Consider the following 14,646-nt stretch of genomic DNA (forward strand, 5'->3'; position numbering starts at 1 on the left):
TCATTTAGTCTGTTCGACTGCGCTCACTGGAAGGTTAGTATTGTGAAACACTGCAGAAACGAAGGACTTCTTACTTTGTGCTGCGGACTGACCATACTCTGTGAAATTTTCCCAGATTCTCAGTTGAGGAGTTTTTGCAGCTGGAAATTACCTCAGAAAGCCTGTTAATTCGTAATGTATTGAACGAATCGCCCCCAAAACAGAAAACATTTGGCACGCAAACACAAACAAAACTGGCAAACCAAATGCATTTTCAGATACAGTGAGCATGAATGCTAAATGTGAGACACTCGAGGCATGAGCCGTAAAGTAATCTCACAACTAACAACAGGGCAATTCCAAATTACTTTTCAATGATACTTGAGCCTCAGTGCACCACCATATCACAGACAATGCTGAAAAGAGAGAAAGAAAGAACATAATAAGAATGGGCCACAAAAAGTGAATTTCACCAATCACAGTCTCGATTAGATTACCTTTCCCTTCAGGGGGTCTCCGGGACAGAAACGAAGGAAATTGGAGAAATTCAATAGCATATGACATCAAAATTCATCGGAACGATTTTCCCACTCGCCAGAAAGCCAAATAACGATGAATCGACTCACCGCAGGACTTTGTTTCACAACAGCGATGAAATAGCAGTCACCATTCGGTTCCAGTAAAATCTCAACATGCTTGGAACGTAAAGCAACAGTAGAGATGTTTGCAATTTTCCACGCGGGAGACGAACACGATCATGACAGCAGAGGAAATTTGGCACTTTCCCACTCGACAGTTAATTCCCAGGGAAACAAATCGAATTTTGTTCTGAACGAAACAACATCAGTGGTGGCAACAGCATTTCAACAATGCTGCACCGTTGCAGTCGATCAGCAGCAATGGCTGTGGTGGGATTCGAACCCGCGCACCTGTCGAGACTGGAACCTAAATCCAGCGCCTTAGACCGCTCGGCCACACTACCAACTGCGCCAGTTCCCCATTTTCTTTCACTTCCAATTGAGCTCCTGCATAACAACAGATGGAAAGTCAAGTGAAAAGGGTTCCATGATCCCTCTCGGACTCGCACGGCTGCGTGGATGTGCCCGGCTACAATATCAATTTCGCAGCAGATAATGATAGCCCATCAATCCGGATAAAAATCAATGGTAAGCTGAGGCTATCTTCTCAGACTCTTTTCAACTACAAATGTATCTGTGAGTGCGTGAGCATACATGTTCGCTTATGATTTGGTCAAATAACCATGAACTGCTTGACATTACTGCAATTTCGATTCTTACTTTGCTAAATGATTTCACCCATTGCTCGAAATAGGACAACTTTGACGTTTACACGGAACATGAAACACACGGACTACAGGGGAATAAAAACAAAGCTGAGCAGGCCGTGTTCACATCATACCGTGCAGCATAGTTTCAGTCACTGTGTCTGTTTTGTAGAATAATAGTCCCAAAGAATGTTCTCCACACTAACACCGGAGGTAGCATTACAATCCGAGAACGACCGATCACATTGTGAGGATGCTCTGACCTCGGGGCCAGTTCGAGATGCCACTTTCCTTGCCTTTTATGCAATTGGCTGCAGGGATGTTCACACCTGGACATGAGCCACATCGACATCAACTGAGTTGGAAACCTGCGTGGGAATCGACGAGAAGCGACTCAAAAAATCTTGCTAAATTCCATGGTGCTTATTAGAAATGCAGTTTCTGTTCACCTCAATTTAAAAGGCAGTTTCTGAACAGAGGAACTGAAATCAAAAGCTAATTATCTCACCCCACCCCACTCCGGGAGTGGTGCTAACTGCACTTGATTGCTTTTTGTTCTCGATGTGAAGAGCTCTCACGCCTGAGTCACCTTCACGCCTCTTGTTGCTGAGTGACTCAAAAAGAAGGAGTTTCAACAGAGCTGCAACTGCCTCACTTTCCCAGTCGCTCTCCCCGTTTACATTTTCCTGCTCATCAGTGATTTAATGAAAACCAAAAGGATGCGATGTTATTCTGCAGCCTCTTTGTCGATTCCTCCGTTTAAATTCCAACATGGCTTAGATCTCGGGGCGCACCTTAATGCTAGCTTTGAAAGCACAGGTCCAGAGCTTCCTCTGAGAGTGCAATTTCTTTCATTGCTGTTGCTGATTGAATGAGCCACTAACGTGCGAACTGCTCCAAAACATGATGCAGGACCTCTGGTGCCAATTCTCGCACTTTGAATAACGACAGACAGCTTCCAAATGAGGCCTTTCAGATTCGACTTTGGGTACATTTGGCAGACAGAATAGTTCAGGAATCCGTGGTGCACTGTGACACCAGCGCATCACCTTCTTCCCTGTCTTTGAACCGGGCCGCCTCAGCAAGGAATGCAAATGCAGTATTGCTCTTCGTGGAAGGATCGGTAACTACACTCTCAAACTGAATGGCACATGATCAGAAGCAGTTTGTAGAATATCTTTACAATGCTCTGCACAGTAATCAAATGGAAATGCATTGCATTTCACTACGAGAGCAGATTTGTTCAAGCAAATTCGAAGGCAGGTTTGCAGATGGGAAAGCAAGCAGGAAAGCTCCGTTCTTGTCCATGTAAAAGGCTGCAGATGAAGAACAAAACAGTTTCGACCGCGGGAACCTATCTTGCGGAAGGTGAACGTGCTGATCACTATGCTACAGAAACAAGCCCACAGCCGCCCCTGCTGCAGCTCAGTGGTATCCGACACTGAAAGTTGAAGACGTTCTACCTTTCACCTTTCTGTTTCCAAATGCTCGTTGTTTCATGGGAGTTGTTTAATTTTGGCTGTGTGGTATGCATGGACGAGATACACCGAAGTATCTGTTTTCACGCGGTGTAGCCCAATAACGTTGTGTTGCTTACACCGGCTTTAAAAGGATAACTTTTTAGCCGAGCTGGCCGTCGCAGTCTGTGGCACAATCATTTAGTCTGTTCGACTGCTCACTGGAAAGGTAGTATTGTGAAACACTGCAGAAACGAAGGACTTCCTTACTTTTGCTGCGACTGACCATACTCTGTGAAATTTTCCCAGATTCTCAGTTGAGGAGTTTTTGCAGCTGGAAATTACCTCAGAAAGCCTGTTAATTCGTAATGTATTGAACGAATCGCAAAACAGAAAACATTTGGCACGCAACACAAACAAAACTGGCAAACCAAATGCATTTTCAGATACAGTGAGCATGAATGCTAAATGTGAGACACTCCGAGGGCATGAGCCGTAAAGTAATCTCACAACTAACAACAGGGCAATTCCAAATTACTTTTCAATGATACTTGAGCCTCAGTGCACCACCATATCACAGACAATGCTGAAAAGAGAGAAAGAAAGAACATAATAAGAATGGGCCACAAAAAGTGAATTTCACCAATCACAGTCTCGATTAGATTACCTTTCCCTTCAGGGGTCTCCGGGACAGAAACGAAGGAAATTGGAGAAATTCAATAGCATATGACATCAAAATTCATCGGAACGATTTTCCCACTCGCCAGAAAGCCAAATAACGATGAATCGACTCACCGCAGGACTTTGTTTCACAACAGCGATGAAATAGCAGTCACCATTCGGTTCCAGTAAAATCTCAACATGCTTGGAACGTAAAGCAACAGTAGAGATGTTTGCAATTTTCCACGCGGGAGACGAACACGATCATGACAGCAGAGGAAATTTGGCACTTTCCCACTCGACAGTTAATTCCCGGGGAAACAAATCGAATTTTGTTCTGAACGAAACAACATCAGTGGTGGCAACAGCATTTCAACAATGCTGCACCGTTGCAGTCGATCAGCAGCAATGGCAGTGGTGGGATTCGAACCCACGCCCCTGTCGAGACTGGAACCTAAATCCAGCGCCTTAGACCGCTCGGCCACACTACCAACTGCGCCTGTTCCCCATTTTCTTTCACTTCCAATTGAGCTCCTGCATAACAACAGATGGAAAGTCAAGTGAAAAGGGTTCCATGATCCCTCTCGGACTCGCACGGCTGCGTGGATGTGCCCGGCTACAATATCAATTTCGCAGCAGATAATGATAGCCCATCAATCCGGATAAAAATCAATGGTAAGCTGAGGCTATCTTCTCAGACTCTTTCAACTACAAATGTATCTGTGAGTGCGTGAGCATACATGTTCGCTTATGATTTGGTCAAATAACCATGAACTGCTTGACATTACTGCAATTTCGATTCTTACTTTGCTAAATGATTTCACCCATTGCTCGAAATAGGACAACTTTGACGTTTACACGGAACATGAAACACACCGGACTACAGGAAAATAAACAAAGCTGAGCAGGCCGTGTTCCACATCATACCGTGCAGCATAGTTTCAGTCACTGTGTCTGTTTTGTAGAATAATAGTCCCAAAGAATGTTCTCCACACTAACACCGGAGGTAGCATTACAATCCGAGAACGACCGATCACATTGTGAGGATGCTCTGACCTCGGGGCCAGTTCGAGATGCCACTTTCCTTGCCTTTTATGCAATTGGCTGCAGGGATGTTCACACCTGGACATGAGCCACATCGACATCAACTGAGTTGGAAACCTGCGTGGGAATCGACGAGAAGCGACTCAAAAAATCTTGCTAAATTCCATGGTGCTTATTAGAAATGCAGTTTCTGTTCACCTCAATTTAAAAGGCAGTTTCTGAACAGAGGAACTGAAATCAAAAGCTAATTATCTCACCCCACCCCCACTCCGGGAGTGGTGCTAACTGCACTTGATTGCTTTTTGTTCTCGATGTGAAGAGCTCTCACGCCTGAGTCACCTTCACGCCTCTTGTTGCTGAGTGACTCAAAAAGAAGGAGTTTCAACAGAGCTGCAACTGCCTCACTTTCCCAGTCGCTCTCCCCGTTTACATTTTCCTGCTCATCAGTGATTTAATGAAAACCAAAAGGATGCGATGTTATTCTGCAGCCTCTTTGTCGATTCCTCCGTTTAAATTCCAACATGGCTTAGATCTCGGGGCGCACCTTAATGCTAGCTTTGAAAGCACAGGTCCAGAGCTTCCTCTGAGAGTGCAATTTCTTTCATTGCTGTTGCTGATTGAATGAGCCACTAACGTGCGAACTGCTCCAAAACATGATGCAGGACCTCTGGTGCCAATTCTCGCACTTTGAATAACGACAGACAGCTTCCAAATGAGGCCTTTCAGATTCGACTTTGGGGTACATTTGGCAGACAGAATAGTTCAGGAATCCGTGGTGCACTGTGACACCAGCGCATCACCTTCTTCCCTGTCTTTGAACCGGGCCGCCTCAGCAAGGAATGCAAATGCAGTATTGCTCTTCGTGGAAGGATCGGTAACTACACTCTCAAACTGAATGGCACATGATCAGAAGCAGTTTGTAGAATATCTTTACAATGCTCTGCACAGTAATCAAATGGAAATGCATTGCATTTCACTACGAGAGCAGATTTGTTCAAGCAAATTCGAAGGCAGGTTTGCAGATGGGAAAGCAAGCAGGAAAGCTCCGTTCTTGTCCATGTAAAAGGCTGCAGATGAAGAACAAAACAGTTTCGACCGCGGGAACCTATCTTGCGGAAGGTGAACGTGCTGATCACTATGCTACAGAAACAAGCCCACAGCGCCCCTGCTGCAGCTCAGTGGTATCCGACACTGAAAGTTGAAGACGTTCTACCTTTCACCTTTCTGTTTCCAAATGCTCGTTGTTTCATGGGAGTTGTTTAATTTTGGCTGTGTGGTATGCATGGACGAGATACACCGAAGTATCTGTTTTCACGCGGTGTAGCCCAATAACGTTGTGTTGCTTACACGGCTTTCTTTTTAGCCGAGCTGGCCGTCGCAGTCTGTGGCACAATCATTTAGTCTGTTCGACTGCTCACTGGAAAGGTAGTATTGTGAAACACTGCAGAAACGAAGGACTTCCTTACTTTTGCTGCGACTGACCATACTCTGTGAAATTTTCCCAGATTCTCAGTTGAGGAGTTTTTGCAGCTGGAAATTACCTCAGAAAGCCTGTTAATTCGTAATGTATTGAACGAATCGCAAAACAGAAAACATTTGGCACGCAACACAAACAAAACTGGCAAACCAAATGCATTTTCAGATACAGTGAGCATGAATGCTAAATGTGAGACACTCCGAGGGCATGAGCCGTAAAGTAATCTCACAACTAACAACAGGGCAATTCCAAATTACTTTTCAATGATACTTGAGCCTCAGTGCACCACCATATCACAGACAATGCTGAAAAGAGAGAAAGAAAGAACATAATAAGAATGGGCCACAAAAAGTGAATTTCACCAATCACAGTCTCGATTAGATTACCTTTCCCTTCAGGGGTCTCCGGGACAGAAACGAAGGAAATTGGAGAAATTCAATAGCATATGACATCAAAATTCATCGGAACGATTTTCCCACTCGCCAGAAAGCCAAATAACGATGAATCGACTCACCGCAGGACTTTGTTTCACAACAGCGATGAAATAGCAGTCACCATTCGGTTCCAGTAAAATCTCAACATGCTTGGAACGTAAAGCAACAGTAGAGATGTTTGCAATTTTCCACGCGGGAGACGAACACGATCATGACAGCAGAGGAAATTTGGCACTTTCCCACTCGACAGTTAATTCCCGGGAAACAAATCGAATTTTGTTCTGAACGAAACAACATCAGTGGTGGCAACAGCATTTCAACAATGCTGCACCGTTGCAGTCGATCAGCAGCAATGGCAGTGGTGGGATTCGAACCCCGCCCCTGTCGAGACTGGAACCTAAATCCAGCGCCTTAGACCGCTCGGCCACACTACCAACTGCGCCAGTTCCCCATTTTCTTTCACTTCCAATTGAGCTCCTGCATAACAACAGATGGAAAGTCAAGTGAAAAGGGTTCCATGATCCCTCTCGGACTCGCACGGCTGCGTGGATGTGCCCGGCTACAATATCAATTTCGCAGCAGATAATGATAGCCCATCAATCCGATAAAAATCAATGGTAAGCTGAGGCTATCTTCTCAGACTCTTTTCAACTACAAATGTATCTGTGAGTGCGTGAGCATACATGTTCGCTTATGATTTGGTCAAATAACCATGAACTGCTTGACATTACTGCAATTTCGATTCTTACTTTGCTAAATGATTTCACCCATTGCTCGAAATAGGACAACTTTGACGTTTACACGGAACATGAAACACACCGGACTACAGGGATAATAAACAAAGCTGAGCAGGCCGTGTTCCACATCATACCGTGCAGCATAGTTTCAGTCACTGTGTCTGTTTTGTAGAATAATAGTCCCAAAGAATGTTCTCCACACTAACACCGGAGGTAGCATTACAATCCGAGAACGACCGATCACATTGTGAGGATGCTCTGACCTCGGGGCCAGTTCGAGATGCCACTTTCCTTGCCTTTTATGCAATTGGCTGCAGGGATGTTCACACCTGGACATGAGCCACATCGACATCAACTGAGTTGGAAACCTGCGTGGGAATCGACGAGAAGCGACTCAAAAAATCTTGCTAAATTCCATGGTGCTTATTAGAAATGCAGTTTCTGTTCACCTCAATTTAAAAGGCAGTTTCTGAACAGAGGAACTGAAATCAAAAGCTAATTATCTCACCCCACCCCCACTCCGGGAGTGGTGCTAACTGCACTTGATTGCTTTTTGTTCTCGATGTGAAGAGCTCTCACGCCTGAGTCACCTTCACGCCTCTTGTTGCTGAGTGACTCAAAAAGAAGGAGTTTCAACAGAGCTGCAACTGCCTCACTTTCCCAGTCGCTCTCCCCGTTTACATTTTCCTGCTCATCAGTGATTTAATGAAAACCAAAAGGATGCGATGTTATTCTGCAGCCTCTTTGTCGATTCCTCCGTTTAAATTCCAACATGGCTTAGATCTCGGGGCGCACCTTAATGCTAGCTTTGAAAGCACAGGTCCAGAGCTTCCTCTGAGAGTGCAATTTCTTTCATTGCTGTTGCTGATTGAATGAGCCACTAACGTGCGAACTGCTCCAAAACATGATGCAGGACCTCTGGTGCCAATTCTCGCACTTTGAATAACGACAGACAGCTTCCAAATGAGGCCTTTCAGATTCGACTTTGGGGTACATTTGGCAGACAGAATAGTTCAGGAATCCGTGGTGCACTGTGACACCAGCGCATCACCTTCTTCCCTGTCTTTGAACCGGGCCGCCTCAGCAAGGAATGCAAATGCAGTATTGCTCTTCGTGGAAGGATCGGTAACTACACTCTCAAACTGAATGGCACATGATCAGAAGCAGTTTGTAGAATATCTTTACAATGCTCTGCACAGTAATCAAATGGAAATGCATTGCATTTCACTACGAGAGCAGATTTGTTCAAGCAAATTCGAAGGCAGGTTTGCAGATGGGAAAGCAAGCAGGAAAGCTCCGTTCTTGTCCATGTAAAAGGCTGCAGATGAAGAACAAAACAGTTTCGACCGCGGGAACCTATCTTGCGGAAGGTGAACGTGCTGATCACTATGCTACAGAAACAAGCCCACAGCCGCCCCTGCTGCAGCTCAGTGGTATCCGACACTGAAAGTTGAAGACGTTCTACCTTTCACCTTTCTGTTTCCAAATGCTCGTTGTTTCATGGGAGTTGTTTAATTTTGGCTGTGTGGTATGCATGGACGAGATACACCGAAGTATCTGTTTTCACGCGGTGTAGCCCAATAACGTTGTGTTGCTTACACCGGCTTTAAAAGGATAACTTTTTAGCCGAGCTGGCCGTCGCAGTCTGTGGCACAATCATTTAGTCTGTTCGACTGCTCACTGGAAAGGTAGTATTGTGAAACACTGCAGAAACGAAGGACTTCCTTACTTTTGCTGCGACTGACCATACTCTGTGAAATTTTCCCAGATTCTCAGTTGAGGAGTTTTTGCAGCTGGAAATTACCTCAGAAAGCCTGTTAATTCGTAATGTATTGAACGAATCGCAAAACAGAAAACATTTGGCACGCAACACAAACAAAACTGGCAAACCAAATGCATTTTCAGATACAGTGAGCATGAATGCTAAATGTGAGACACTCCGAGGGCATGAGCCGTAAAGTAATCTCACAACTAACAACAGGGCAATTCCAAATTACTTTTCAATGATACTTGAGCCTCAGTGCACCACCATATCACAGACAATGCTGAAAAGAGAGAAAGAAAGAACATAATAAGAATGGGCCACAAAAAGTGAATTTCACCAATCACAGTCTCGATTAGATTACCTTTCCCTTCAGGGGTCTCCGGGACAGAAACGAAGGAAATTGGAGAAATTCAATAGCATATGACATCAAAATTCATCGGAACGATTTTCCCACTCGCCAGAAAGCCAAATAACGATGAATCGACTCACCGCAGGACTTTGTTTCACAACAGCGATGAAATAGCAGTCACCATTCGGTTCCAGTAAAATCTCAACATGCTTGGAACGTAAAGCAACAGTAGAGATGTTTGCAATTTTCCACGCGGGAGACGAACACGATCATGACAGCAGAGGAAATTTGGCACTTTCCCACTCGACAGTTAATTCCCGGGGAAACAAATCGAATTTTGTTCTGAACGAAACAACATCAGTGGTGGCAACAGCATTTCAACAATGCTGCACCGTTGCAGTCGATCAGCAGCAATGGCAGTGGTGGGATTCGAACCCACGCCCCTGTCGAGACTGGAACCTAAATCCAGCGCCTTAGACCGCTCGGCCACACTACCAACTGCGCCAGTTCCCCATTTTCTTCACTTCCAATTGAGCTCCTGCATAACAACAGATGGAAAGTCAAGTGAAAAGGGTTCCATGATCCCTCTCGGACTCGCACGGCTGCGTGGATGTGCCCGGCTACAATATCAATTTCGCAGCAGATAATGATAGCCCATCAATCCGGATAAAAATCAATGGTAAGCTGAGGCTATCTTCTCAGACTCTTTTCAACTACAAATGTATCTGTGAGTGCGTGAGCATACATGTTCGCTTATGATTTGGTCAAATAACCATGAACTGCTTGACATTACTGCAATTTCGATTCTTACTTTGCTAAATGATTTCACCCATTGCTCGAAATAGGACAACTTTGACGTTTACACGGAACATGAAACACACCGGACTACAGGGATAATAAACAAAGCTGAGCAGGCCGTGTTCCACATCATACCGTGCAGCATAGTTTCAGTCACTGTGTCTGTTTTGTAGAATAATAGTCCCAAAGAATGTTCTCCACACTAACACCGGAGGTAGCATTACAATCCGAGAACGACCGATCACATTGTGAGGATGCTCTGACCTCGGGGCCAGTTCGAGATGCCACTTTCCTTGCCTTTTATGCAATTGGCTGCAGGGATGTTCACACCTGGACATGAGCCACATCGACATCAACTGAGTTGGAAACCTGCGTGGAATCGACGAGAAGCGACTCAAAAAATCTTGCTAAATTCCATGGTGCTTATTAGAAATGCAGTTTCTGTTCACCTCAATTTAAAAGGCAGTTTCTGAACAGAGGAACTGAAATCAAAAGCTAATTATCTCACCCCACCCCCACTCCGGGAGTGGTGCTAACTGCACTTGATTGCTTTTTGTTCTCGATGTGAAGAGCTCTCACGCCTGAGTCACCTTCACGCCTCTTGTTGCTGAGTGACTCAAAAAGAAGGAGTTTCAACAGAGCTGCAACTGCCTCACTTTCCCAGTCGCTCTCCCCCGTTTACATTTTCCTGCTCATCAGTGATTTAATGAAAACCAAAAGGATGCGATGTTATTCTGCAGCCTCTTTGTCGATTCCTCCGTTTAAATTCCAACATGGCTTAGATCTCGGGGCGCACCTTAATGCTAGCTTTGAAAGCACAGGTCCAGAGCTTCCTCTGAGAGTGCAATTTCTTTCATTGCTGTTGCTGATTGAATGAGCCACTAACGTGCGAACTGCTCCAAAACATGATGCAGGACCTCTGGTGCCAATTCTCGCACTTTGAATAACGACAGACAGCTTCCAAATGAGGCCTTTCAGATTCGACTTTGGGGTACATTTGGCAGACAGAATAGTTCAGGAATCCGTGGTGCACTGTGACACCAGCGCATCACCTTCTTCCCTGTCTTTGAACCGGGCCGCCTCAGCAAGGAATGCAAATGCAGTATTGCTCTTCGTGGAAGGATCGGTAACTACACTCTCAAACTGAATGGCACATGATCAGAAGCAGATTGTAGAATATCTTTACAATGCTCTGCACAGTAATCAAATGGAAATGCATTGCATTTCACTACGAGAGCAGATTTGTTCAAGCAAATTCGAAGGCAGGTTTGCAGATGGGAAAGCAAGCAGGAAAGCTCCGTTCTTGTCCATGTAAAAGGCTGCAGATGAAGAACAAAACAGTTTCGACCGCGGGAACCTATCTTGCGGAAGGTGAACGTGCTGATCACTATGCTACAGAAACAAGCCCACAGCCGCCCCTGCTGCAGCTCAGTGGTATCCGACACTGAAAGTTGAAGACGTTCTACCTTTCACCTTTCTGTTCCAAATGCTCGTTGTTTCATGGGAGTTGTTTAATTTTGGCTGTGTGGTATGCATGGACGAGATACACCGAAGTATCTGTTTTCACGCGGTGTAGCCCAATAACGTTGTGTTGCTTACACCGGCTTTAAAAGGATAACTTTTTAGCCGAGCTGGCCGTCGCAGTCTGTGGCACAATCATTTAGTCTGTTCGACTGCTCACTGGAAAGGTAGTATTGTGAAACACTGCAGAAACGAAGGACTTCCTTACTTTTGCTGCGACTGACCATACTCTGTGAAATTTTCCCAGATTCTCAGTTGAGGAGTTTTTGCAGCTGGAAATTACCTCAGAAAGCCTGTTAATTCGTAATGTATTGAACGAATCGCAAAACAGAAAACATTTGGCACGCAACACAAACAAAACTGGCAAACCAAATGCATTTTCAGATACAGTGAGCATGAATGCTAAATGTGAGACACTCCGAGGGCATGAGCCGTAAAGTAATCTCACAACTAACAACAGGGCAATTCCAAATTACTTTTCAATGATACTTGAGCCTCAGTGCACCACCATATCACAGACAATGCTGAAAAGAGAGAAAGAAAGAACATAATAAGAATGGGCCACAAAAAGTGAATTTCACCAATCACAGTCTCGATTAGATTACCTTTCCCTTCAGGGGTCTCCGGGACAGAAACGAAGGAAATTGGAGAAATTCAATAGCATATGACATCAAAATTCATCGGAACGATTTTCCCACTCGCCAGAAAGCCAAATAACGATGAATCGACTCACCGCAGGACTTTGTTTCACAACAGCGATGAAATAGCAGTCACCATTCGGTTCCAGTAAAATCTCAACATGCTTGGAACGTAAAGCAACAGTAGAGATGTTTGCAATTTTCCACGCGGGAGACGAACACGATCATGACAGCAGAGGAAATTTGGCACTTTCCCACTCGACAGTTAATTCCCGGGGAAACAAATCGAATTTTGTTCTGAACGAAACAACATCAGTGGTGGCAACAGCATTTCAACAATGCTGCACCGTTGCAGTCGATCAGCAGCAATGGCAGTGGTGGGATTCGAACCCACGCCCCTGTCGAGACTGGAACCTAAATCCAGCGCCTTAGACCGCTCGGCCACACTACCAACTGCGCCTGTTCCCCATTTTCTTTCACTTCCAATTGAGCTCCTGCATAACAACAGATGGAAAGTCAAGTGAAAAGGGTTCCATGATCCCTCTCGGACTCGCACGGCTGCGTGGATGTGCCCGGCTACAATATCAATTTCGCAGCAGATAATGATAGCCCATCAATCCGGATAAAAATCAATGGTAAGCTGAGGCTATCTTCTCAGACTCTTTTCAACTACAAATGTATCTGTGAGTGCGTGAGCATACATGTTCGCTTATGATTTGGTCAAATAACCATGAACTGCTTGACATTACTGCAATTTCGATTCTTACTTTGCTAAATGATTTCACCCATTGCTCGAAATAGGACAACTTTGACGTTTACACGGAACATGAAACACACCGGACTACAGGGAAAATAAACAAAGCTGAGCAGGCCGTGTTCCACATCATACCGTGCAGCATAGTTTCAGTCACTGTGTCTGTTTTGTAGAATAATAGTCCCAAAGAATGTTCTCCACACTAACACCGGAGGTAGCATTACAATCCGAGAACGACCGATCACATTGTGAGGATGCTCTGACCTCGGGGCCAGTTCGAGATGCCACTTTCCTTGCCTTTTATGCAATTGGCTGCAGGGATGTTCACACCTGGACATGAGCCACATCGACATCAACTGAGTTGGAAACCTGCGTGGGAATCGACGAGAAGCGACTCAAAAAATCTTGCTAAATTCCATGGTGCTTATTAGAAATGCAGTTTCTGTTCACCTCAATTTAAAAGGCAGTTTCTGAACAGAGGAACTGAAATCAAAAGCTAATTATCTCACCCCACCCCCACTCCGGGAGTGGTGCTAACTGCACTTGATTGCTTTTTGTTCTCGATGTGAAGAGCTCTCACGCCTGAGTCACCTTCACGCCTCTTGTTGCTGAGTGACTCAAAAAGAAGGAGTTTCAACAGAGCTGCAACTGCCTCACTTTCCAGTCGCTCTCCCCGTTTACATTTTCCTGCTCATCAGTGATTTAATGAAAACCAAAAGGATGCGATGTTATTCTGCAGCCTCTTTGTCGATTCCTCCGTTTAAATTCCAACATGGCTTAGATCTCGGGGCGCACCTTAATGCTAGCTTTGAAAGCACAGGTCCAGAGCTTCCTCTGAGAGTGCAATTTCTTTCATTGCTGTTGCTGATTGAATGAGCCACTAACGTGCGAACTGCTCCAAAACATGATGCAGGACCTCTGGTGCCAATTCTCGCACTTTGAATAACGACAGACAGCTTCCAAATGAGGCCTTTCAGATTCGACTTTGGGGTACATTTGGCAGACAGAATAGTTCAGGAATCCGTGGTGCACTGTGACACCAGCGCATCACCTTCTTCCCTGTCTTTGAACCGGGCCGCCTCAGCAAGGAATGCAAATGCAGTATTGCTCTTCGTGGAAGGATCGGTAACTACACTCTCAAACTGAATGGCACATGATCAGAAGCAGTTTGTAGAATATCTTTACAATGCTCTGCACAGTAATCAAATGGAAATGCATTGCATTTCACTACGAGAGCAGATTTGTTCAAGCAAATTCGAAGGCAGGTTTGCAGATGGGAAAGCAAGCAGGAAAGCTCCGTTCTTGTCCATGTAAAAGGCTGCAGATGAAGAACAAAACAGTTTCGACCGCGGGAACCTATCTTGCGGAAGGTGAACGTGCTGATCACTATGCTACAGAAACAAGCCCACAGCCGCCCTGCTGCAGCTCAGTGGTATCCGACACTGAAAGTTGAAGACGTTCTACCTTTCACCTTTCTGTTTCCAAATGCTCGTTGTTTCATGGGAGTTGTTTAATTTTGGCTGTGTGGTATGCATGGACGAGATACACCGAAGTATCTGTTTTCACGCGGTGTAGCCCAATAACGTTGTGTTGCTTACACCGGCTTTAAAAGGATAACTTTTTAGCCGAGCTGGCCGTCGCAGTCTGTGGCACAATCATTTAGTCTGTTCGACTGCTCACTGGAAAGGTAGTATTGTGAAACACTGCAGAAACGAAGGACTTCCTTACTTTTGCTGCGACTGACCATA

At 45.1% G+C, this 14,646-nt stretch overlaps 4 non-coding genes across 4 annotated transcripts; all 4 read right to left on the reverse strand.

Annotated features, from left to right (window-relative positions):
* Nucleotides 1-3,790: 3,790 nt before the first annotated feature.
* trnal-uag (transfer RNA leucine (anticodon UAG)) lies at nucleotides 3,791-3,872 on the reverse strand. The gene has a single exon. It is a non-coding gene; the product is annotated as a tRNA-Leu (tRNA).
* A 2,817-nt stretch (nucleotides 3,873-6,689) lies between these two features.
* On the reverse strand, nucleotides 6,690-6,770 carry trnal-uag (transfer RNA leucine (anticodon UAG)). Its single transcript has one exon. It is a non-coding gene; the product is annotated as a tRNA-Leu (tRNA).
* Nucleotides 6,771-9,601: 2,831 nt separating this feature from the next.
* trnal-uag (transfer RNA leucine (anticodon UAG)) lies at nucleotides 9,602-9,683 on the reverse strand. The gene has a single exon. It is a non-coding gene; the product is annotated as a tRNA-Leu (tRNA).
* Nucleotides 9,684-12,513: 2,830 nt separating this feature from the next.
* trnal-uag (transfer RNA leucine (anticodon UAG)) lies at nucleotides 12,514-12,595 on the reverse strand. Its single transcript has one exon. It is a non-coding gene; the product is annotated as a tRNA-Leu (tRNA).
* Nucleotides 12,596-14,646: the final 2,051 nt, after the last annotated feature.

This window comes from Hemiscyllium ocellatum, unplaced genomic scaffold (assembly GCF_020745735.1).
Source record: "Hemiscyllium ocellatum isolate sHemOce1 unplaced genomic scaffold, sHemOce1.pat.X.cur. scaffold_2460_pat_ctg1, whole genome shotgun sequence".
NCBI lineage: Eukaryota > Metazoa > Chordata > Chondrichthyes > Orectolobiformes > Hemiscylliidae > Hemiscyllium > Hemiscyllium ocellatum.